A 25,657-nucleotide genomic window follows, 5' to 3' on the forward strand; every position below is an offset into this window, starting at 1 on the left:
CAGAAATGAGTTTATAGACCATATTATCTGACCATATCAGGCTGGAAAATTCATCGGTTAATTTAAAAAGCCAATTAAGGCAGAAAGCATAAAAATGTATACGTACCTATTTTATAAATTTTATATAAACTTGGAAAGTATACACGTGCATTAACTTGTCTCTCTTTTGATTTAGAGCCAAGGACTTTTACTTGTTTAGCTCTTTGCTATCATCTCTCTTGCGTCAACCACACTTACCTTGCAATCACTATGGTTTTGTTTTTGTTCTTTTAGAGTGAAGCAAGAAATCAAGGACACTTATGAAGCAACAGGAATGAACAAACATTTTGGCCTTTAAAGAAAAAATTTACCCTCTGTTTTTATACGGCCTCAACCAAATTGATTTTGACAGGGATTGTCTTAGGCAGTTTATCTTCACTCTTGTCAAAGCATAAAATTGAATGCATTAGTTACCTGTAAAGGGGAGGGTAAAGACAGCTCTGTGGTCTTCATAGTCTTTTTATTTGGTATTGAACGTTCCCTGTATTCCACTATTTATTTTTGGATCTTATATTATTTTGAATATAATCAGGTGAGTGATGTGATAATTATAAGTGATATGAGTGACATAATTATCATATCACTCATCTGATAAAGTACTATCTAAGGAAGAGGTTAAGAAAGTGATATCCAGTAGACCTATTCTCGTTATATTGTTGTGCAAAGAGCAGAGTCTTGACTTGGGCAGATGACTATTCTATTAGCTTTGAGTTTGTACACACTGCAAGAAGTTGTCCCTTACTTTATATCACTTATAAATACATAAAAAGCTAGCTGATAATATATATGAATTATTACTTACTGTACTATAATTTACTGTAAAAATGCTCTCTGATACAAAATGCTGTGCATAACAATGTGTATTAAAAGATCCACTCTCCACCTACATTTGGTTATGAAAGCCTGATAAGGGATCAACAGTTCATTGCAATTGTAAGTAATCAACTTAACTTGTTATACTTTCACATTTAGAAATATTTAAGGTGATTAATTTCTCTATTAAATATTGACGATTAATGTAACAGAAAGCATGTGTTATCCACAGAAATGATTCTGGAATTACTTATATTGTTAATTACTGCTAAGAGAAATGAGAAACACCTTTTCAAAAACATTTTGCCTATGATCAGACATTTTAGCTTTTTAGAGTACTTAAAATCTTCTATGCTTTACTGCTTAAGGCTGAACCATTCTATGTTTTAAAAATTCAAATCACATATTTTTAAATTCTTCTATTATTGACCAAGGTTACCTGTTAGTGATAAGGATGTGAGATGAATAGAAATATGACGTTTAGTGTTATATGGATCCAAAATTTTAATTTTATTTATTTTTCTTCATTTGTGCTTTATTTGTATGAAACCCAAATGTTGAATGAGTAATAGCAATTATTTTCTCAGCAAGATCTTCTTTTAAATATTTTCAGTAATTCTTTAAGCATAAAAGAATGAAAAGAAAGTTAAGTGGCCAAAGTACTTATTCTTAGGCATTTGTAAGTATAAATTTCATTGATAATTCAGGATATTTTCTTGTAAAATTTTTCAGAAGTGTAATATATTTACTCAGACCTTTCTGAACCTGAAGTTCTGATAAATTTTTTCTCGACTTGTCTTCTATCCATGCTCTTTTTGCAAAGGGACACTCTATTATGCTATTTATTTTTATGTATCCTATGGTTCCTATCATCTTTTTTCCCCCCTGTTATTTCTGAGTAAAATGAGGAAAAGAACTCAGTGCTAAGCTATAACCAGGATCCCTGAACCTTCTCCTGCAAGAACTTCCTGTAACCTGAGAGAGTACACAGTGGGCAAAAGGCTTAGGCAGCAGAAGAGAAATTCCTGCCTTGGAGAAAGCTGCAGAGCCCTGAGAGGACTGCACCCACATTCCTAGTACCACATCACGTGGTAACAGTCATGATGACTGTGACGGTGGTGAAGATGATGGCACTGAGGATGATGGTAACCACTGGCTCTGAGGAACTGTTTACTATATGGCAAGCCCTGAGCTAAAGGCTTACGGCATTATATCATTCACATCCTCACAACAATTCTGTGGAGGAAACATAGTTGAGAAAACTAACAATTAGAAAGATTAAGTGTGTTGCCCACTGTTTCACATGTTGCTGTTGGTAGAACCGGGAACTTTTTGGTTTACTTCTGAGACCACACTCTTCTAGTCTTCCCACTCTCACTGACTTTCACCAGATCATCCTTCTCTGCCAGGCTTTAGAAACTGGACTTCTTCCAGGCTTGGTCCTAGCTCCCCTTATTTCTCACTCTACATCTCTACAGAAAGATTTAGTTATTGACTCTGGACTAATAACTAACTTCAAAGTGCGCAAGCTTCCCTAGATTTTGTCTCTTGAGCTTCAAGTGGATATATCTATTGTCATTGAGGAGACAGAATAGATAGAAGGTCCCAGAACTTCTGAAAATGTTACCTTATGGGACAAAGAGACTACATTTGTGGTGAAGTTAAGAATCTTGAGAGGGGAAGATTATTCTGGATTACCTGAGTGAGCCCAATGTAATCATAAGAGTCCTTAAATGAGGGAGGCAGGCAAGAGTGTCCAAGTCAGAGAGAAGAATTGGGACGATGAAAGCCGAGTTGGAGTGACACACTTTGAAGATGGACGAAGGACCATGAACTGAGGAACACTATGCACGTGTCAGGGCAGGGAGTATATGGGAAATTTCTGTACTTCCCTCTCAATTCTGTTGTAAACCTAAAACTGTCCTGAAAAATAGAATAAAGTCTTAAAAGATATTCAAGAGGGAATTTATATCTAAAAATGTTTTAGGGGCTGCCCTGGTGGTGTAGTGGTTAAGTTCGTGTGCTTCCCCGCGGGGGCCTGGGGTTCACGGGAGTTTCTCTGCCATGACTTGTTTTTCTGAAGATTAAAAATTTTACAGTAACTACATCCTCCTAGAGGTATTTGCCAGTATATTACTAGAGTCATTGTTATTTGGATTTTCCCATGGAAATATATTAGAGAAGGAGCAAGGTAGAAATAGGAATCTAAAGAATCTACCTTAGAATTATCTACTTAAAAAAAAAATTGGCAATGACTGTAAGCAATGTTCCTACTCAAGTGGCTCTGAGTCATTAGCCACCGTTATAGTCTCATGTTTAGGATACCTGAAATGTTAAATGAAGTGGGATGTGGTGAGAAGTGCTATGTTTGGATGTACGCCTATTTCCTGGAATTTACCCTGCATCAGCTATGAAAGAGATCCAAAGGTTTAAGTTTATTTGCAGATATAGCAAACTCTGGCCAACATCTGATCCAGTTGTCTATGGTCAAAGTACATGATTCTTTTCTTTCTCTTTCTTTCCTTCTTTCTTTCCTTCTTTCTTTCCTTCTTTCTTTCCTTCTTTCTTTCCTTCTTTCTTTCCTTCTTTCTTTCCTTCTTTCTTTCTTTCTTTCTTTCTTTCTTTCTTTCTTTCTTTCTTTCTTTCTTTCTCTCTCTCTTTCTTTCTTTCTTTCTTTCCCTCTTTCGTTCTTTCTTTCTTTGTTTCCTTCTTTCTTTCCTTCCTTCCTTCCTCCCTCCCTCCCTCCCTCCCTTCTTTCCTTTTTTCTTCCTTTCTCTCTCTCTGTTCCTTCCTTCCTTTCTTCCTTCTTTCCTTCTTTCCTTCCCTTCTTCCTTCTTCTTTTCTCTCTCTTTCTACCTCTTCTCCCTTCCCTTCCTCTCTCCCTCTTTTTCTTCTTTTTATTAAAATTTCAGGCTGGAACACAATGTTAGCAATATTACCTTTTTGAGGCATTTTTTTATAAAAGGATAATTTAGAGGTTGTTATAGATTTGAATGAAATAGATGTTTTATTATATTGTTAATTTTATTTTTTGCTGTAAATTTCTAACTTGTAATGAAGTAATCACTTCAGTGTGTCACTGTGAGTAGTTTATTCCTTTTTGTGTGCAGCAAAGGTGTTAAATTGTCATTTATCAGAATCTTGGTCAATTGACATGATAATAATACTACAGGAGTTAAGGTAAAAAAATTGTAATTAGAGCTCTACAGGTAAAGAATGCTGGAACTAACAGAAAAGTAGTAGAATCCTATGATTTGTCCTTGTTCTTATAATTCTTCTGCATTTTTGTGGAAATTTTAGTTAATTTATATCACTATTATTTGGTAGAGAAAATGACTTTTTTTCTTTCAGTTTTTATTGTATTATTTTTATGTTTCCAGAGTTAATTAGCATTTATTATTATTATTTCTTGGAGAAATAAAATGAAAGTATTTGACACATGGCCTTTTTAATGGTTTGCTCTATTTCCAGAGTTTCAATTCTAAGTTTCACAGTCTACCTCCTTATTAGCAGATATCTGTATGTATTTTTAAACACTTCTTGACTCCTACTACTGTTGACTGACTTTTCTCTAAATATATAAACCAGCTGTATCAATGAATTTAATTTATATTTGTTTTCTAGTTTCCTATTTTGAGGTGCTGTATTAGAAACTCTTCAGAACTCATATTTCTATAAACTGGAGGCATACCTGACAAATCATGGAAGCTATTAAACAGGAATAAGGATTTTTTGTAAGATCCTATTTAACTCTTAGGCCTATACATTAATTATACATAGATATTACAGTTTTGTAAGAGAATACTTCTCAGTTATTCCATTGACATTTTGATTTAATTTTGGATTATTAAAGGCCATATCCAGATTAGGATAATTTTTGAAGAGAGCATGCACACTTCTATCTTGAAAGGTTTTTTGGACAAAACTAGTAGAAATTAAAATTAAATCCTGCAACTAAAGATCGCATGCCTAAAAGTAGACTATGTTTCTTCTCCTTGACCATGAAGTATTTGACTCATAAGAAATATTACCAAACACGTTAAAAATGAAAAAAAATTCCTAAAGGCCAAGGTGTTGCTTAACATGTATCTCCATTTTATTCCTGCATTTAATTTTATATTTTGATAGATAAAATTGGGATAGATCTTGAACTATTCAAACAGCAACACTTTTGTCATTGCGTTTCATAATAACAAAATATATGGGGATTATTTGGGAAAGTTTAAGAATTTGAAGCATCTGGGAGTCTTCTAACACCTCAGAGAAATTCTACAGCAGGTTGGTTATCTTGTGTAATTGTTCCTAAGTATTCACTATAAAAATCAGATTTTCTTGCTCAAAAGTTTCCATAGCAACAGGAGGAATAAAAAGATAGGTCTCCGCTTCACTGATCCTTAGTTCTTCATAAAATATCTTCTCTTGATGCTTTCAGAAATACACATATGCCTCAGAAAAGCAATTCCCATTTTTTAAAAAAGTGATAGATTTATATGCATTAAGAATGTCTCCTTTATCCCACTACGAACAATTCCATACCCTACACACTGCACAAAGTTTACTCTTTTCTATTGATGAGATTTCCTACTTGTCGATCTCCCCCCAAATTTCCTCCATAAATTGTCTATGCACAAATCTACATTTATTGCTTCCTTAATCTCAGCTCAATACAATAGCACATGATTATCTCCATAGATACTGAAAAAGCTTTTAAGAAGATTCAACATACATTTATGATGAAAATTCTAAAGACAATAGGAATGGAGGGATATTTTCTTAACAAGGTTGTGTGTGTGTGTGTATAAGTGTGTGTATACATATATTTGTCAACTTCCACTACCATTTACCATTGCAGTAGAAATTATATTAGCCATGACAATTAAACGGGAAATCAATTAGAGACATAAGAATGGGTAAAGAAGGAATAAAATTATCTTTATTTGCAGATAATATGATAGTATATCTGGAAACTCCAGGGACTCAATGCTAAAACTAAGTCAAATATTAATTAATTGAGTGAGTTAGCAGGATATAAAATTAACATACAAAATTAATAATCTTCATATAAACAAATAATAAACAGAGGATATAATAGGAAAGACAATCTTGTTTAAGATTGTAACAAAGAAGATTAAATATATAGAATAAATTTAACAATAGAAGTGTAAAATCTATATGAGGAAAGGATTTTACAAACCCTTAGAAGATATATGAATAGACAAATAGACTAGAAAGTCCAAAATTAGACTTAAATACACATGGAAATTCATTGTATGACAAACTGACATTTCAGTTTACTGGGGTAAAGATTGACTCATTAACAAACGTGCTAGGACAAATAGCTAGCCATTTGAAAAAAGTTAAAATTAAATCTCTATCTCACACCATATGTAAGAGTAAACTGGCAATGGATTAAGTATCTAAATGTAAAAAATGAAGCCATGCATGTACTAGAAAGGAACATTGGTGAATTTCTCCTTAGTCTCAGTGTAGGAAAGGTCTTTGTAAATGTGATTCCAAATGCAAAGGAAATAAAATAAAAAATTATTACATTTAACAACATAAAATAAAAATGGCTGCATAAAAAAACTTGAAACAAAGAAGTATAACTGACTACCTTGTAGAGAATATTTGCAATACATCAAAGAGGCAAAGGACAAGTGTCCCTTTACAAGCAAAGGGACAAAGGACCAAAAACCTGATAGAAAAATGAGAAAAAGATATGAGCATAAAATAATTCATGAAAAATAAAAGATTGTCCTCAAATTTATAAAAAATATTCCAATAGATCATAATTAAGGAAATAACCATTAAAGATGCTGAAATATTATTGTCTGATGTGCAAAAATTATATACATAGATATTAGGTTCTCTCAGCAAGGCTGTGGGGAAACACAAATTCTCAAATATTGCTAATGGGAATGCACACTGGTCAAACTCATCTGTAGGAAAATTTGATAATATTTAAAACTACATATGTACCCACCATTCAACCCAGAAATTTCTAGAAATATACACTAAAGAGACACCTTCAATAATAAGACTACATATATGTACAAGGTTATTCATTGCAGCATTATTTGTTATTGCAAAATATTGAAAACAACTAAATACTCATGTACAGGAAAGTGAGTAGGTAAAATGTGGTCCATCCAAATAATGGGGTACTGTACAACTGAAGAAAACAATAAGGAAGATCTGTATGAACTGACTTGGAGTGATTTGCAGGACATATTTTTAAGTGAAAAAAGCAAATTACAAAAGAAACTATAGTGTACAATCCTTCATATAAGAAATGAGGAGATATAAGAAAATACACACATACTTGCCCATTTGTGTGAAATAAATACAGGAACGATAAATCAAGAACTAAACAGATTGTTTAGCTACAGAAGATAGGTAAGAAAAAGTTGGAAAGGAGAAAGGAGTAGGAACAGGGATAAGGAGGGAGTAACATTCCTTCGAATGTATTTGTTTGTATATCTCTGATTCTTAGACATATAGCAACGTTTCATAGATACATCAACTACTCAAAAATTAGACAAACTGATATGTGGGTGGAGCCCATGTGGAATAGAAACATTAACAAATGAACCAAACTGAATTGAAAATGAAAAATCTAACCACATTTAAGGAGGATAGAAGAAAAGAACTAATCTGGTAACTTAGGAAACATTGACTGCTTTTAAGAAGGTCAAAGATATGAAAGAACTTTACATAACTGCTCTAGTTGGTAAAGGTGTTTCTTACAGGCGTATGGGTTAGCAATTCTGAAACTGTGTAACGTGCGTACTAAAACTGAAAAAACCAAGTAAATATATTGCATGCAACTACAGCTGGATCTCTCACCCTTGGAGAAAGAAATTAAACATAAGAAAGGGCAAAAGCTCAAATAAACACTGTGATCTTTGATTGGAATAAGTTATCAGTATAAATTCATTGAATAATTTTACAAATAAATTGGTATAGATTATAGAAATTTGCATAAATGATAGAAATATAGATGTCAGTGTATGCGCAGGTTACCATCTATAGGTATGTTCCTCACCTCTATTGGTTGAAGGGACTAGAAATAATAACACCCAGCAGCAACGAGCACACTTATAACCCAGATTTTGGAAGTACAGTCATGTTTCACTTAATGACAGCTCAGTCAATGACGGATCACATATACCATGGTGGTCCCATAAGATTAGTATTACATAGCCTAAATGTGTACGAGGCTATACCATCTAGGTCTGTGTAAGTACACCTGATGATGTTTGCTCAAGGATGAAATTGCCCACAACTCATTTCTCAGAATGTATCTCCATTGTTAAGCATACATGACTGCACTTAATAAAGGATGGGAGCTTGTCTAAAGGACACAGAAGCCATCTGAAAGGAGTTCTAATGGCCAAAGCTGGAACAGTTTGATCAAAAAAATAATGATGATCATATTGCATTTTAACTCACATGATAAAGTAAATATTCAAGAGACCATTTGATATGAACAAATAGTTGAATAATTACATAAAAGGGGGATAAGGAATATTTCTTCCTTATAGAAGAATTCCAATTAATAAATGTAGATGGAGAGAAGGAAATAGAAAGTCACCATTAGACAAACACTGTGGTAATAGTTTGGCAAACAAAATCCATGGGTGGATGCTAAATTCATTTGGCAAAAGTTTGAAGAGAAACAGGATACTTACATAGTGCCAAAGACATCTCTCCAGATGTTTATAAGGAAAAACTAGTAACTTTTTAGAATAGAAACCCAGCAGACACCACTTTATCCAAATCAACAACCCATTACTAGCACTAAGTATCAATACATCATACACTCAGAAGCATATGGCATCATGTTTATGATAGTCTTGTCAAAAAAATGCACTTTTTTTGTGTTGCTAAGATTTGCCCTGAGCTAACATCTGTTGCCAATCTTCCTTTCCTTTTACTTGAGTAAGATTCACCCTGAGCTAACATCTGTGCCAATCATCCTTTGTTTTGTATGTGGGTCGCTGCCACAGCATGGCCACTGACAAATGGTGTAGGTCTATGCCCTGGAACTGAACCCAGGCTGTGGAAGCAGAGAGCACTGAACTTAACCACTAGGCCACAGGGCTGACCCCTGCCTGACTTCATTGTCTCATGAGAAAGCATCAGATGAACCCAAACTGAAGAACATTTCACAAAATAACTCACCAGTATTCTTCAAAATGTCAAGGTCATGAAACGTAAAGAAAAACTAGGTAACTGCTACAGACTGGAGGAAACTAAGGGCATATCGCAAAAAAGAAAAAAAAAAAGAAACATTGGCTCCTGCATATGATCCTGGAACAGAAAAAGTACAGTAGTGGAAATGTAGGTGAAATTCAAATAAAGTAATGTCTGTACTTTAGTTAATAGTAATGTACCTGTGTTCATTTCCAGGTTTTCATAATTGGACTACGGTAATGTAAGATGCTAACCTGAGCAGAAGCTGGGGAAGAGGTATATGACAACTCTCTGTACTATTTTTGCAGCTTTTCTGTTAAGTCTAAAATTAGTTTAAAAAAAAAGTTAAAAAAGAAAAACCTCAAAAACACCCCACAAACCACATTATTGAATAAATTCTTGAAAAATTTTTTTTTCTTGATGCTACTTTGTTTACAGTATGGAATTTATGAAATTCCTCTCAATCCATAGAGAAAATCTCTCAGGAGTTGACAGTTATCTCTCTGCAACTTGCCTAGCAGCTTTGCCTTGGTGTCATTCATATTATAAAGTCCTATTTCCCTAATAATTCTGTGTGCAAAATCAAAAAATAGTTTATTATCTGTTGCTTTAAGTTTTTGTTTTAGTCATTCCAATCACTTCCCTATATAAATGAACAAATAGAATCATATTTATTTTTAGCCATATACGCATTTCTCTCTTTAGGATTTCTCTAATTTTCATGAAATAACTGGTATCTGTGTTATAGTGGCTATTTATCTCACGCTTATTAAGGCGGTTGCCATCACTACCTCCATATACGCTGTGTGTCTTGCATCAGTTTTGGGCTTTCTGTGCTTATTGTCTCTTCAAAAAGGATGTTACTATAAGAATTAGAGATGCCACTGGACTTTCTCTCAGACAACCAGCTGGTTCCTAGATCATGGAAATTCATGGCTGTTTCCTTGGGACTTACTAAACTCGTCTCTATTCATGTGTGATCCATGGAACCTCAAGTCCAGGAAGAAAAGGCTCTCTTGTTGAGTCCTTACCTGATTGTTCTTTAAACTGCATACCCAAGACATCTCTTCCAAAATAACTGCCAGATTTAGTGACAGATTGTACATTCTGTTCTTGAATACTTTGCATATTTTTACACTTGGTTCACACTGGTGTATGCTGACCAAAATGCAACAATAATTTTCGTATACCTCCTATAAAGCTATTTTTCTTTTGGTCCTAAATCATTAATTTCCAAGATTTCACAATAAGAAAACCTTCGTCACATGCATTCCTGGACATCAAAAAACAGCACCAAAAGCACAGATCTCAGAATACAATTGTATCTTCTGTAAATGTTTGTTGAATTAGTGGACAAATAACATACCTGCTTTCCAAGTTCAGTGATTACCAAAATACTAATCTTATTTTCTGTTGGAGTAGAAATAGATTCTCACTAACTGATCTTTCAGTGCAGTGGTTAGATTTTGCTAGGTTATGCTGCAGTAATAATCTCAAAATCTTAGTAGCATACAAAAACATAGATTTAATTCTCTTGGTTGCTGTACTTTGGCTAAAGCCTGCCTGTCACTCTGCCTCACTTCTCTTCACTTAAGGACCCAGGCTTGATGAGTAGCCACTCTGTAGGACAGTCTTGGCACAACAAAAAGAGCAATGACAGAACCACTTGACATTTTATAAAGTTTCTCAGAAATGGTATGCATCATTTCTACTAATATTTCTTAGCCCAAAAGTGCTACTTGGCCAAGCCTGCCATCCTGTAAGGATGGACTCAGTAGGAGAGTGGAGCCTTTGACAATAATACAATCTGCTACAGTTGCCCTCTTAATTAAATGCATTTGCTTTTCTTCTCATGCATATAAAATATACTAACCCCTTTCTAAATGAGTTAACTTAATAGCTCCATTTCCAGGATACTGTGATAGTCTTAACGTTGTCTCTATGTGGATGCTCTTTATCTGTAGACCTATTAAATATAAGGGCAATTTTTCTGCCTCCACCTCCCCCCACACACATAAAAGAGTTGAACAAATCCAGAAAACCATAATAAACACTCCTTTTCGGAAAGGAGAACAATGGAGGCACAGGGCCATCCCTAGTACAAAGCAATTCTGTAAGCCTGTTGGAAAGATAGAGGGCCCAACCCTACGGCTGGGCAATGTTCCTTGATTAAACACCAGTTCTGCTCTCTGGGACTAGCTTCCAAATCCCTGTTGCTCTCTGGCTCTTGACTCCACCTTCTGAAAGATATTATTCACCTTAACCACAAATGAGAAGATGTGAGAAAGTATGCCATTGTGAGAGAATGCAGAGATTTTTAACCTGCCTCCTGCTTATAGAAGTTTGAGGAGGGAGCATTCCAAAGGCTATTTGAAGTCTTGAATATCAGTCCCTTTTAGTTCAGGTAAGTGGTTCTTTTGACAGTGATAAACATCTCAAAAACTCAGCTGGATTTTCATCTTTGTGATTCTAGTCGGTTCTATGTGTCAATAACCTCACTCACAATTCTTTACAAGCTATGACTCAATGATAGGTTTATTAAGTTTTTCAAGTTATAGATAGCTCCATATATTGCTTTTCTAACTCTGAGTGATGATGTTTCATTTATTTCTCAGTCACAATCTCTCTTTGATATCCTGTAACTAAAATAGTGAATTATAGAATTTAACACTAATCACACGTCTTGTCTTAAAGAGTATAGGAATGGCAAGGAGAGAACAAAAATTGGCAAGTAGATATAAATAAATACATGTCAAAGCAAAGGAGGGGCATGCGTCTTCCTTAGTTCTCATGTCTGCAAGTGGCCACATGGTCACAGTTATCACAGTTGGTATTCATAACATCCCTCTTCCACGAGCCCTTCCATGCACTCTTTAGACTCAGTGTCTGATCTAGTGGGCTGATCTAAACCTCTTTACCTGGTCAAGTGATCCCAACTTTTTTTAACCTTTTATTTTGATATAATTCAACTTTACAGAAAAGTTGCAAGAATAGTACAAAAAACTCCCATACATCTTTTACCCAACTTCACTACTTATTGATATTTTCGTCCCATTTACTTTTTCATTATCTCTCTACATTTATTTGTATGTATATTACATTTTTCTGAGCCATTCGAGAGTTAAGCTGGAGACTTTATGCCCCTTTATCACTAAATACTTTAGCAGATACTCTCTAAGAACAAGGACATTCTCTTACATAACCTCGGTGCAAATGATCAAAATTAGTAAATTTATCATTGTTAAAAGACTACTAGGTGGCCCAAACTTTCAGCCCTCAAGCTCCTGTACCATTCTTGGTCTTGCTTCTTTGGCTGTCTGTATGTTACTATTAACTTTTACCATGGGATTTGCAAGTATTATAACGTACCCCAGAGAATTCCCCGGGTTGAGGACACCGGTCAGAATATTAACCTTTTTCATTGCCTGCTGGCAAAGCTATTAACTGAGGTTAACTCTGTGTGAAGAGGTTATGGTTGACATACTTTCCGCGTGTTTGGTTTCACCTGTCTAATTTTTTCATGGAGCATGTAGTAACAATATAATTAGAAAAAAAAAGTGTTTTAGAATCGTGTGCCACTACAGAATAAGTCTTGAGTCAAAAGTGAAGAAAACACAACATTGCAAATATAATAGTTTATCAGTCCAGCTCATTGTCATTACTATGTCACTACTATGCTCCCTCTGGGCAGCGGTGCATTACGACTGTCTCTTGCCCCCTCTCTCCCTACTCAGACTCAGCTCCCTCCCAGATTTTCTTGGGCTTAGCTACTTATCAAATAGCATTTCTTTTTCCATTCAGAAGCAATATTAGGCTGCATTTGACAAAGACGCTTTACTGTGAGTACAAGTTTGATGAAGTGACAAATATTTAAGGAAAATGAATTAAATGAGAATGTGTTTTTCTTTCATACGTGAGGCATCAATGGTAGAGAAAAATATCTAACTTATAAATGAAAAGTTATATGAAAAGAAAATGAGCAGTAATCTAATTGGGTTAATTAGATTATGTTACACCTATGGATCCACATTCTGGCTTCCGTATTTACTAATTATATAACTTGGGGCAAGTTGCTTAACTTTTGTGCCTCACTTTCATTTACCATGAAAATAGAATCACGATTATACTTACTGTATGTGTTTCGAAAAAGAACACATGAAATAATTTGCATATATAAGAAAAAGAGCTGACAAGAGTGACTGCACATAGTGAGTACGTATAAATGTCAGCTATTGTTAGGTTTGATGACCAAAATCACAAACCTGAGTCTTTTTAGGGATGCACGTTGGTTTACTCAGGGCTTATAAATACTCTCTTAATCACAAAACTGTTCTCTCTGGGTAAGACGCCTCAACATGTTTAAGGAGGAACAATGTGAGAATTATTGTTAAACTAGTACATGACAAAATATTTAAGAAGTGGGATATAGCGTTCCAGAAAATTGATTTAGAATGCACTGTGGTTCAAGAGCATGATACAAGGCCTCCTTTTCTTCCTCCTAACGCTCACTAGTCTCTTTCATAGGATGGGACAGAGCTGGTCCACTGAGGGCTGCATAGGCCCAAGGGGATGTGAGCTGCAGATGACATCAGCTGTGACTTCCTGCATGCCCCATTCTCTGGGATTGGACTGAAGCTTTATCTTGCGAGCCTGGAGCACTTTGTCGAGGTGAACAAGTTAATGTGCAAGTGTTTCTGCTGTTTAGATTGTGCAGTTGAAGGACTAGAGGCATGTAAAGGTTAAGGACAGGGCCAAGGTTTAGTTGTGACTCAGTTTATTGGGCTATTTAACTTTATCAGAGAGATTACAAAATAAATTGTTCCTATCATCCACCCATGATAAAGCGAGGCACAGAAGGATTGCTTCTAAAGGATGTTTTGTTTTCTCCCTTGAGATGAGCTCAATTCTTGCAATGCCGTCATGTAATACACTTCCTTAACTATCCTTTGGATGAAAATAAACTTAATTTACAGGTCTTTTTTATTTCTTAATTGAAATCATTCTTCAACTACCCCATCCTTTGATCCTCAGTAATTGTCCCAGTCATTCATCTTTACAGCCTTCCCAGCCTCACTTTGCTCTTGTTTGTGGAATTCCAAAGTGACACGTTGCAGTCTCCTCAGAACATTCGATCTATGGCCAGAGGGCTGCTTCGCCTTTTGCTCAAACAATGTCAGAAACATTTATTTCAAGATCTAGTTAAAATTCCTCTGTTTTAAAAACCCTTTAGGGAAGAGTTGCTCTCTGATCAGAACTTGTTTACTTAATTTCTTTCCTACCAGTCCTTGGTTTGTTTGAATTTTCTTCCAATCTGTCTTTCCAGGAGCTGTAGAAGCAAAGAGAACTGCATTATTGATAGTTCTCGCCCTATCAAGCAGCTTTCTCTCATTTCCCTAATGTGTCAATTTTCTGGCTCCGGAAATAAAACCAAAAAAACCCACTATTTTCTTCTCTTCTATTATTTAGCTTATTTTTCTTTAGATGGTATCACATTCAAAGCCTTTATTTTATGGTTAATATCTTCAGCATAAGGGAGATGCTAGAGTAAGGGGAAAGAAGTAGGAAATAAAAAGGAAGTATGATTAGAAAAATAAAAAACTTGAAAGGAGAAGGAGAAAAGACATGCAGAGAGGTGGAATATCCTTAACGTTCCTTTACAAAGTGGGCTTAGTAACAAATGAATCAGTGTAATGCTAACAATAGCTACCCCAAAACAGAGTGGACACAAAACCTAAAACTCAGAAGTATTTTCAAAATAAGATTAATAATTGCCATCACAAAGCCACAGCAGAGTAGAAAATAAAATCCAGAATTACCTTAATTAATTAGTACTATTTCCAATTAACACATGTGTAAAGGATGATGGAAATGGAAAATCAGTTTTTGGGCACATACCATGGTAATAACTTTTGCAGGAAAGAGCCATTTCCCGCCAAATTTTCCTGCCAAAATTTGTGGGCAAAAGTATAATGAGAAACAGGATGTTTGCATACTATCAAAGTGTCTCCACACAAAATATACTTACAAAGAGAAAAACTGTAACTGCAGTTGAGAAACTTGGTGGGTATCACCTTAGCCAAGTTGTCAGCTACCATCCCCAGTAAGGAGACCTGTAAATACTATGTACCTCTTAATCTGATGCAGTGAGAAGAACACAGAACCTCTTCTGTGGTATTTTTGCAAAAAAATGCAACTTAAACTTAAATGTGAGGGAATATCGGACAAACCCAAATGAAGGACAATATATAAAATTGCTGCCCAATATTCTTCCAAAGTGTCAAAGTCATGAAAGACAGGAAGGTTAGGAACTGTCACGGATTTGCCGGATGTTAAGGAGAGCTGATGACTAAATGTGTTATCTAAATGTGCTGATAACTAAATGCACTGTGTGATCTTGATTAAATCCTGGATCAGAGAAAGGACTTTAATGGGACAAATGGCGAAATGTGAATAAAGTCTATAGATTAGTTAATAATATCTTATTACTGTTAATTTCCTGGGTCTTGATAACTGTAATATGGTTTTCTAAGATGTTAGTATTTGAGGAAACTGGGTAAAGGATATATACAAATTATTTGTAACATTTTCAACCATTTCATAAGTCTGAAATTATTTCAAAATAAAGTTTAAAAAAATGGAAAGACAGTCTTTATGAGCACACACGATCTCCAATTAAAAATTTGAGGGTTTGAAGATAAATTCAGGATCTCCAAATAAAACTTTCAGAAAGGGCCTCTTTCTTGTTTTATTAGTTACAAAGTAATAAAGCAGATGTCCAGTCAGCAAAGAATGAGTTCTTTTGGTGTGTATTTAACTAATGAAGATTATATAGTTTATGAAGTGACTGCAGAGCTCCAATGGTCTTGGATGACACTTGGTGACCCTTTTGTGTTTATTTTGAGGTTATTTTGTTTTCTGCATGACACTAAATTGGAAGTTTAAAATTTTATTTTCAGCCCAGAAGAAAAGAAGTTATCAAATTGCTTATGATTAACAGCAAACCAATGTGGGCCCACTCACCCATGCCTTTACCCTAATCTCTTCCTAAAATAGAAAACACACACACATACCCCAAACATTCGGTTGCTTGTATTCAAACTACATTATGAAAGGTGTGACACTCAGATTTTGTACTCAGACTGACTCAAAAGGAAGATACCAAGCTATTTTTACTAAAAAAAACACTATTATAGTTTTAAAGTTGGTTCCAGAACTTAGAATTTAAACTGTAAAAACTCCTACAGTGTAGTTATAACTTGTGGTTGTAGTTGCAGGTATAACTTAGTTCTTTATAAGTAATCCATATCTAGGAAAATACTCTAGGGTATTTCTTAAATATGACTTTTTTTTTTCTTTTTTTACAATTTGGGCAAAATGATTCAGATTTTATAAGTGTAAGTAAAATAACCCTGTAAAGTTTATTCTCTGGAGTTGTAGGTTTAAGATGGTCACTCATTCCTTGATAAACCTTCTGTCGTGAGGTGGCATCTATACCCCATATCTTCTGTCTTGCGTCTGAAGGGATGTCGTACCTGATTCTTAAGATCTTGGTAGCTTCCGCTTCTTTTTTCTTAGAATACTCACTGTTGAAGTCTGAGACACCACATAAGAGAGCAACTACCCACTGGAGAGATAATGTGAAGAAACTTTGAGAATTACATGGGGAAAGAGAGTGGACCACCTCAGCCCAATCTTCAAATCACGCCCATCAATGTGTCAGATGTGAGTAAAGCCTTCTTGGACCCTCCAGACTACCAACTGCCAGCTGAATGCCATGAAGTGACCCCAGTTGACCCCCGGAGCAGTAGAATCACTTAGCTGAGACCTATCCAAATTCTTGGCCCAAAGATCTTGAACATAGAAAAAGGATTATTGCTTTGATCCAGTAATTTTAGGATGGCTTATTACACAGCTATAGATAACCAGAACACATGGATGTGAGGAATGCCATTTGGTGGGTGTGCTGGAGACTGAAGCTACCTGTCCCATTCTCACCTTAATCTTAAAATCTGAATCAAGCTAAACAACAAAAGATCTGAATAGAGATTTCTCCAAAGAAGATATACAGATGGCCAACAGGCATATGAAAAGATGCTCAACATCATTAGCTATCAGGGAAATGCAAATCAAAACTACAATGAGGCATCACCTCACTCTGGTAAGAATGGTTATAATTAACAAGACAGGGAACAACAAATGTTGGAGAGGATGTGGAGAGAAGGGAACCCTTGTTCACTGCTGATGGGAGTGCAAACTGGTGCAGCCACTATGGAAAGCAATATGGACTATCCTCAGAAATTAAGAATAGATCTACCATATGATCCAGCTATCCCACTACTGGGTATTTATCCAAAGAACTTGAAACGCAAAGGCATAAAGATACTTGCACCCCTATGTTCATTGCAACATTACACACAATAGCCAAGACTTGGAAGCAACCTAGGTGCCTATCAAGGGACGAATGGATAAAGAAGATGTGGTATATATACACACAATGGAATACTACTCAGCCATAAGAAATGATGAAATCCTGCCATTTGCGACAACATGGATGGACCTTGAGGGTATTATGCTGAGTGAAATAAGTCCGAGAGAAAAAGTCGAATACTGTATGATCTCACTCATAAGTAGAAGATAAAAACAATGACAATCAAACACATAGCAATGGAGATTGGATTGGTGGTTACCATAAGGGAAGGGGGGAGGGCAAAAAGGGTAGTTAGGCTCACATGTGAGGGGATGGACTATAATTAGTTTTTGGGTGGTGAACATGATGTAATCTACACAGAATTCGAAATATATTACGATGTACATCCAAAAGCTATATAATGTTATAATCCAATGTTACTGCAATTAAAAAATATTTATACACACACACACACACAAAATCTGAATCAAAAATACATCGTACCAGGGACTGGTCCCATGGCGGAGTGGTTAAGTTCAGCACGCTCCCCTTTAGTGGCCCAGATTTGCAGGTTTGGATCCCAGGCATGGACCTATACTACTTGTCAGCCATGTTGTAGGGGTGACCCACATATAAAGTAGAGGAAGACTGGCAACAGATGTTAGCTCAGGGCTAATCTTCCTCAGCAAGAAAAGAAAAGAAAAGAAAGGAAAAAAAATACATTGTACCAATATGCCGAGTTTAAGGACGATAATTCCTAGCCTCCTTTGAAGGTCTATATGGTCAAGTGACAAAAATTTCCCCAGAAATATAACTGGAAACACTGCTTGCACACTGGAAAATGTCCTTAGACCATTTCTCCTTCTTTCTTTTCTGGACTAGAATGTGAATGTGATTATTTGTGGTATAGCCATCATCTTGGAACATGAAGAGGAGGACTGCACCCTCAAGGGGCTGGAGTTTAGTGTTGTCAGGATAGTGAAGTTTTGTGATTTCAAGAAGCTAGTGAACTTATTTTTCATGAATGAAAAGCACATATTATGTTGTATATTACTTTACAATTTTTGATATACGGAGTTGAGGCCAACCAATGCAGTGGGTAATTAAAGTAAGATAATAGGGAAGGCAATAATTTATTTCAAAGAATGTTAATAAGACAGAAACATCTTATTGGCTAAGCCTCAATATTCCAATATTCAATTATAATACAGGGGAATACTTTATTTGTCCATCTCCATCATTAGCCAAGATCCAGATGTTGCATGACCCATCCCAGTGTATGTTTGCCAATTCGTAGCCATTTAGTTTATCTAATTGTGGTTGTAATTTCTACTTTAAAAAATTAAATATTTAATTATATAAAAAATGTAGAGTAGTATAACAAACAACAATATACCCAACCTAACCAAAGAAATACCAATTACAAATGCAACTGAAACACTTTGTATAGCTCTCCTCAGTTGCATTGCATTTCTTGCCTATAACCACTATTGTGAATTTGGGTTATATCATCCCTATTTATACCGCTTACTTTATTCTATATGCATTATTCTTAGTTATTATGTATTTTTTATTTCCGTGGTTTAAAATTTCATAAAAATATTGTCATACTGTATGTATCCTTCTGTAACTTTTATTATTCTAACGTGACATTTTGGAGATTTCTCCATAGATACATGTAGCAGTGGCTTATTATTTTCACGGCTGTATAGTATTTCACTGTTCGAATATCCTGAAGCATATTATTTCACTTTATCACCAATGAATATTTATGTTTTAGATTTGTTGCTATTTTAAACCACGAAAAGATTCTTGTATAAGTGTCCTTCTGTGGACTATGTTCATGTACTACTAAATCAGCCCTGTTGTGTCCTCCAACCCCAAAGATTGCATTCATTTCCTCTATTTTTTCTTTAGGTCTTGGATGAAAGATTGGGAGATGAGGTGAATTGGTGGGAAGGATGATTTCAGGAATCCTGTCTTCTAATGTTGAATTTGGCAGAAATCAACAATCCAATTCAGGATAAAGCCCAGGAAATCTGGTACCTGGAATAAAAATGTAAAACTTGGGTCTGTGTGGAGCATTCAAATCCTGTTTTACTTTGTCTTAGTTTAGATTCTCTAATCGCTCAAAATCTAAGAATGAGAAAAGGGTAAGAGTAGTAGGCAGTGGATTACTCTAGTGATTGTGAATTACTTGCTCAGGAAGTTAGGTCTTCTGATTGCTCAATTACGTGGAATCAATCAAATTTTCCCAAGCCATTTTTATGGAATGGTCTTTTATGTTCTTAATGTTAGTGTTTTTGAAAAACTGAATGGTGATCAGAAAATTTCAATGTGATATTTAGAAGGCTTTGAGGAAGAAAAGATATTTGTCATATTTTCAACACCAGCTCGCGGAAAATGTAGACTTTCAGAGTCTGCGGAGCGCTGATTTGAGTCAACGTAGCGTAAAGTAAATACTTAGCTAGGAAAATGTCTTCAGATTCAGGTCTGTGCTGGTTTTACTTTTCCGTAATCATCTTCTTAGGAAATATAATTGCTTTGTGTCTGCTTACGTTAAACTCAGTTCTTACATCAAGCATTTGTTCCTTCGTGCGAGGTTTACCCGGACGATGTACAGCATGTGCCATGCCATGAATAATGGATGATAACCTACAGGTTCAGAAAAATGCAGAGACGATGGAGTGTGTTGTTTCTAGACTCTCCCTGAGATTCAGAGCCATTTGCTGACTGCAAGATCTCAATTAATTTAGAAAATCCAAAATTTTATCGGTACATGGAGGCGCTAGATAGGAATACCCTCTAAAGAAAATGGATGGAGAAGTTGCCTTGGGGAAGAGAACCAGATGGACCATGTGGCTTTTACTTAGTCTTAAAGGTACAGAAGAAAGAAGCAAGCCTTTAGGATCCTACTCACTTGATTTGTAGGTTAGTGTTCTTGAGATTCTTTGACTGTTGCAATTTGACTTTCTTTTTATTTTTTCTTTAAGCTTGGTGCTAGCTATAGAACAGATGGTGAAGGGAGAAGAGAATTTACTCAAGTCTGTTTCATAGTTCCCTCAGCCACACTAACTCATTCAAAATGGATTCACTCCTCTACCATAATATTTTTAACTTCTTTATATAAAAAGTCAATAAATGTCCTGATTTTTAAACTGGAATACTAAAATCTACCACATAATAATATACCATATAAGAAAAATTTTCTGCACGTTCCAGGATTCTTTGAACTCCTATTCCCAAGGGGAGGTTTGGCTTATAAAGTGGAAAAAAAAAAGTTTTAGCAAAAGACTTCGTACAAAAAGTCATAGGAGAATACAGAGTGCCCCAGAACTAAATTTGTACACAAATTTGTACACACATGTACTCCTGACTTGTATCCTGTTGGATGAGTTGTCAAAAAAATGGGGCATTTTTAATATACCCATAATTCTCAACATGTTTTGTCCATACAGTGTCTTTTCACTTTGTCTATTGTATATTCTTACCATCTAAAAAGATCTTATTGATCATTAATTCAAGTAAAAATGTTTGTATTGAATATGAATTTTCAAATTACACGTGTCTCTCTTATGTTGAATCATGCTGTTGGGAATCAATACGGTAGAGTTTGATATAAATGATGTTTGTGTTTTGAAGGAAGGAAGAGGCAATGGGACACGTGAATGAAGTTAATAGGACACAGGTATGATGCAGCCTCCAAGATGGCTAATTTTTGTGATGCATCAGAGACCCTTTCAGAAGCCTAAATTGGTATTCATTGCTCTCAACCTCCTGCGGTGCTAGCATCCCTACATTATTCAGTGAGCTGAATTATCAGGATAATTTGCTATAATTCAGATCAACAATTAATTAATATTGGGTAAAATTAATGTAAATGTTTGTAAGAAGCTTAAGTCAATGCCTGGCAAATAATAAGCTGTGTGTAAGTGTTTATAAATAAAATAATAAAATTAGATCTAGAGATGAAGCTGTTAGCTTCATCTGACAGCCTGAAGTCATTTTATTGACAGAAGGCTCTTTCTTCCAGCTAATATATATTAAAGTGCCTAAAATAGTGCTTGGCCTTTAAGGCGTACTCATATAGTGGAACGGCATGCATTGAAAAATATTTCATGACCCCCTTTATTTCCAGTACTTTGCATACAGTTTTTATTACTTCCTGGAATTTGCATAAACTTTTCTACTGGTCCTTTAAGGCAGGGGTTATGGTGTCTCTATCTTTATTTCTAGATCCTAGTAGAAGTCAGGAATATAGTCAGTGCTCAATAAAAATATCCTTGTATGTTAAAATGCTAAAGCTGATTTGGGAGCCCGCAAATAGATTCACCTCAACTTGTATTTAAAAAAAATTGTAATTATTGCATAAATACAGGACTGATTGCAATTTTCATTATTAGTTTTAAAAAAGGCTCATTTCTGTTACTCTGTAACGTGTTCCTTTGTCAGAAGCAATGTTGTGTGGAATAACACAATGGTATGTAAAGCATTTGTAAGTCAGTGGGTGTTGGCTTTGGCAGAAGCACTGTGGCTGGGGAGGTTAATTCCATACCCAGAATAAATACCTGTTCCACTGAGAACAAAGTGCAGTCCCTTCCACGGTGGAAGTAGTTCTATATCGTCAGGTACCACTCAGTTCTTTATGGGCAGCTAAGGTCAAATGGTAACTTGGTGGTTCATAGTCAAGTGTTCAGTCTTTACTAAGACCCAGTAGCAACCCTGAAGGTATTTTTCAAAATGAGAATAGCTGTTTATAAAAGATAGCAGAGCATTATTCAAAAATCTTCAGGTTTTTTGCTATGATTCACCTGTAGGAACCTCTCATGACTCCAGACTTCACAATCTGCCACATACACTTGAAGTGTCATTGGACCTGTGGTTTACACAGCCCAAATGGCTGAGCAAAATGCATGGTAGCCTGGACATATTGGATATCCTTCTCTTGTTTGGGACCCCACTCAAAGCTGGCAGATTTTGGAGTTACTTAGTAAATGAATTGGAGTGAGTATCCAAGTGAGGTATATATCTCAAAATCCAAACAAGCCTACTAGATATTGTTCTTCTTGGTTTGGGTAGAAGGACCTAATCCTTCACTTTGGAAGAATATCTCAATTTGCCCCAGATCAATAAACCCCTAATATTTCACCAAGGTGGCAGGTCCCTGAAATTTTGTGGGATTTGTTTCCCACCCTCTGACTTGCATGTGTCTTAATTTGTCAAAAGCATTTGCTACTGTCTAACCACTAGGTTCCATTATCATGTTATCATCAATGTAGTAATCCAATGCATTGTCCTGTGGAATGGAGAGGAAATATTCCTAAAGAGTAGACTATAACAAAGGACTGTAGAATTGTGGAAGTCCTGAGGTAAGATAATGAACATATATTGCTGGTCCTGCCAGCTGAAAGAAAGTCATTTCCAGTAGTCTTTATTAAGAGGTGTAGAGTAACATGAAACATCCACTGGACTGGAGTTATCAACCTTGGCACTATTGATATTTTGGGTCAGATAATTCTTTGTTGTGGGACTATTTTATGCATTGTAGGACTTTAGCAGCATCTCTGGCCTCCAACAGCAGCACCCTTTGTCAGTTGTGACAACAAAAATATTCCCAGACATTGCTGAACTTTACCCAGTTCCCCTAAGGAACACCTCACAACAAACTGTGGTGTATTTGTCTAAACTAAGAAATTAACATTGGTATAATACTATTAACTAAATAATGTTGACTAAATAAAGCAAAGTTTATTGAAATTACACGAGGTGTTTCACTCATATCCTTTTTTTTTCCCCAGGACTCAATTCTGGATGCCATGTTGCACTTGGTTATCCCGTATTAGGCGTTTTCAATCTTTGAAAGTTTCCTGGTCTTTTAAATCATGATTGACTGTTTTGAAGAGTACTGGATGTAGAGTTTGTAGAATGATCCTTGACTTGGCTATTTTCTCAGGATTCGATTGGGGTTATGGATTTAGGGGAAGAATATCCAAGAGGTGAAGTGCCCTTTCCATTGTCTCATATTGGGAGGGATATGAAATCAACAAAACTCATGACTGGTTGTGTTAATCTCGATTAAGTGGCTAATTGGTATCTGTCACATTTCTCCACTGTACTTATTATTTTTCTCTTTCTGTATGTATTCTTCAGAAGTGAGTCACTCAGGGAAGGCAATTTAAGCTCCTCTTCCTAGAGGCAGCATTATCAAAGAATTTATGGACTTGTGTTAAAAACCACCACAGTAATTAACAAAAAATTGGAGGGAAGTACTTTGAGGCTAAGCAGATATTCTCTGTATCAACATTTTCCCCACTTATTTTAACACTCATCAATGGATTTTGCCAGTAGCAGTTATTACAGTGGTGTTTTAATTGTAATTTTCTAATTTCCTCATTCCTTCTGCATTTATTATTTAAATTTTTTCTGTAAGGAACATTTGTCCTTTCTCTTCATTTACTTATATATTCAGTCATTTAAATAAATATGGATTCATGGATATATGTTTTATTCTCTGGGTTATAATCCAATACTAGAATTATTTGTTTTATTGCACAATTTTTTCCAACTTTGATCCTTTTGAGCTCTTTCTGGTTGGCTCCAGTGTTCTTTTGGAATATTCCCATCTTAATGGTGAGAGTGTGTTGTGGGGGTGGTCATTTCCTTACTTTATGGCACTATAAGGAGATCCAAGCTCATTTTCTCTTTTCCCTGCATCGTCTCCAAAATCAGATATTTTTTCAAGGAGCTCTGATTCCTTTTATTGGAGAACGGTGTTTAGAAAACAATATCTGGGTGTGAGTTATGTTTGCTGCTACTGCACTTTCATTTCCTGTAGACCCTCTCAGTGGACAGAACTAGGAAATACATGTATCTATATTAACCTGTACCTACATATATATCTGTATTTATTTTTATATATATTTGTCTTTTTGCATATTATAATAAGCATAAGTTCATACTGGTGTCTTTAACTAATTCAGTTCCACAAGATTTTCAACCTTCCTCTCTCTACACACACACACTTTCTTACTTGTTACTTCTTACCATGACAATTAGAAACGTGACTCCCATTATTTATAATTTATTTAAGAATTTGTTTGACTCTAGATAAGCGTAAAGTATTTTCAGAATTGTTAACCCATACTGCTATGAGACGTAAACTTATCAAACAGAATTATTGTGTATGTACTGTTCCTTTTGTCTTTCAGCTCTAGAGTTTCCAGTCAAAAACACTGCCTTGTATCCCAATCCCCTATAGTAAGATTATGCCAAACATTAGTAACGCAGTCATATTCATTTGTCAAACTCTCCATCCCATCCAGGGATCCACCAACATTCTAGTTGATTTAGTTTAATTTGTGTACAATTAAGTTTAACCTTTTAATCCTATAATTCAATGAGTTTTGACAAAGTCATGCATTCATCACCAATGGTACCATACAGAACAGTTTTATCACCCTCAAAAATTGCTTATGTGGCCCCATTTGTAGTCAAACTCTACTTCAACCCCCCCAAACACATCTTTTTTCATCAGCATAGTTAACATTTTCTAGAATATCATTTAAATGGGAGTATGCAATATGTAGCCCTTTGTGTGTGACTTCTTTCACTGCAAAATGCAGTTAATATTAATCCATATTATTATGTAAATCATTAATTTACTTTCTAGTGCTGAGTGATATTCCATTGCATGGATATACTACAGTTTGCTTATCCATTCATCTGGGACGTACCTCTTGATTGCTTCATTTTTTGGTAATTATGAATAAAGCTGCTATAAACACTCATATACAGGTTTTGGATGAACACATATTTTTATTTTTATGGATTTTTAACTCACTTGTTGAATATTTAGGTGTGAGATTGCTGGGATGTATGATAAAAGTATGTCTTACTTTGTGTAAAACTACAGCGGCAGTCTCATTTTGTATTTTCACCTAAAATTAATGAAATTTCCTTTTGTTCTTCATTCTTGCTAAAATTTGGCATTGTCTGTTTGTTTGTTGTTGCCTTTTTAGCCATTCTAATATGTATTAAATGTTATCTCACTGTGATTTTAATTTGCGTTTCATAATAACTAATGGTGTTATATATCTTTTCGTTTTCTCATTTGCCTCACATAAATTATCTTTGGGGAAGTTCCTGTTCATATCTTTCGCCTACTTTTTAATTGGATTCTCTATGTTCTTATTTTTGTGTTTT

The 25,657-nt window shown here is 35.3% G+C and overlaps 1 long non-coding RNA gene across 1 annotated transcript; it reads left to right on the forward strand.

Annotated features, from left to right (window-relative positions):
• Positions 1-716: 716 nt before the first annotated feature.
• LOC138921864 (uncharacterized) lies at positions 717-23,217 on the forward strand. Its single transcript, XR_011434761.1, has 5 exons — positions 717-972; positions 9,265-9,324; positions 13,573-13,716; positions 19,373-20,386; positions 21,098-23,217. It is a non-coding gene; the product is annotated as an uncharacterized lncRNA (long non-coding RNA).
• The last annotated feature ends 2,440 nt before the right edge of the window (positions 23,218-25,657 follow it).

The sequence above is a fragment of the Equus caballus genome, chromosome 2, assembly GCF_041296265.1.
Source record: "Equus caballus isolate H_3958 breed thoroughbred chromosome 2, TB-T2T, whole genome shotgun sequence".
NCBI classification, from domain to species: Eukaryota; Metazoa; Chordata; class Mammalia; order Perissodactyla; family Equidae; genus Equus; species Equus caballus.